General features: G+C 28.9%; 1 long non-coding RNA gene across 1 annotated transcript; it reads left to right on the top strand.

Annotated features, from left to right (window-relative positions):
- The first annotated feature begins 301 nt into the window (after positions 1 to 301).
- On the top strand, positions 302 to 1,261 carry LOC150035401 (uncharacterized). Its single transcript, XR_016530320.1, has 3 exons — positions 302 to 459; positions 588 to 652; positions 925 to 1,261. It is a non-coding gene; the product is annotated as an uncharacterized LOC150035401 (long non-coding RNA).
- The last annotated feature ends 291 nt before the right edge of the window (positions 1,262 to 1,552 follow it).

Genomic DNA, 1,552 nt, shown 5'->3' with positions numbered 1-1,552 from the left:
AAATTCCACATTAATAAGATGAAGAGACTTCACAATCTTTATAAGATACCTAGATTACTCATCTCATAAAAAAATTAAGGGCAATACTTGAGCGCATCCTAAGATACATGCTCTTCAAGTATTCTCTCTCATCACTTATATCAAAAAAGAAATAAAAAAATATTTGCCACATGATCAATTATGATTAGATAAATTTGTTAGAATGTACGGAGATTAGGTGTTGTCCAAGATGTACCAAGTATTTTTTAAAAATTAAAATATCAGTGAATAAGTTTTGATTGGACATTATAAATTGAGTTGAATCTAAAGTGTGAAGCCTCAAGAGAGTTCAGTTTTCTCTGTGTTTTGCAAGAAAGCATTTTGACAATCCTCCCAAAAGGCTTGAAACTCATATGGATAACTCAAGAATTTTATCAATTCTTCTCCTTTCATGCTTTCTCTTTCTCTTTCTCTCTCCTGGTATGCTCTTCTCTCTCTTATATTTTTTTTTAACCACTCTCTTTTTTCTCATGAATCTTTATTATATTCATACCTTTATCTCTTCTTTGTTCAATTTTTTCTTTTCTTTTTTCTTTTTTTTAAAAAAGGATTTGGAGTAGAAATGAAGGGAACCATGGAACATGCAACCTCTTTTGTTACTCCAAATCAAAAGGTAATAATTACAAGTATCTTTTCGTTTTCTCTAACATATGTCCCCAAATTTTGTGGAATTCAAATATTATTATTTGTTCATTTTAGTTGGAATGTAATTTCAAAACTTCTACTTTTGTTTGTCAATTCATTTTAACTCATTTCTTAGAGTATACGGATCAAAATGAAGATTTCAAGACTAAAATGAATAAAGTTAAATTATTGAGACAGAAATAAATAAGATTTTAGAAGTTGGAAGGGCAAGATTATTGTGTTTATGTTTGTTTACTGCAGGAAATGAGTGTAGGAAAATGGAGAAAGATGATGGTTCACTTAGATGAAGACTATCATGATCCAAGACCTGATCGCCCAGTGGCTCAATATAATATGGCTCCTCCTGCAATACCTTAATCTACATCAATATATATCTATATGTACTGATGATCCTTTTAAGTGCATTCTAAAATCTATATGCGTGGACTTCAAAACTACTAGTGTGTAACGCTTTCTCTTTTTCTTTCTATTTCAAGTGTGTAATAATAATCCATGCATGCATGGACCTAAAAAATTGTAAACGTTTTAACTTTTTCTCCTAAATTAGTGTAACCTCATGCATATTATGGACCTTAAATGTGTTACTATTTTAGCTTTTTTTTCTCTAAGTGTACATTCGTAATCCTAATCCACATGGCATAAACTTGAAATTACTTATGCAATGTCATCAAGGAAAAATTAATTATTTTCCATTTGGTCCCTAGTTAGGTTTGAAGATCACTTTTAATAATGATTTTTCATTAAATAGAATTTACTAGAGACTAACTGCAAACTAAATTTAATGTATATTTTAATACTAAACTTTAACGATTAAAGAAACGAATCAAATTAAAATTTTGTTTTCAAGAAATTAAAACTTTAATACTCT

This window comes from Benincasa hispida, chromosome 6, assembly GCF_027475165.1.
Source record: "Benincasa hispida cultivar pf3 chromosome 6, pf3_genome.v1.1, whole genome shotgun sequence".
NCBI lineage: Eukaryota > Viridiplantae > Streptophyta > Magnoliopsida > Cucurbitales > Cucurbitaceae > Benincasa > Benincasa hispida.
Note: the sequence above shows the minus strand (reverse complement) of the source record. Positions and strands in the feature narration are given on the sequence as shown.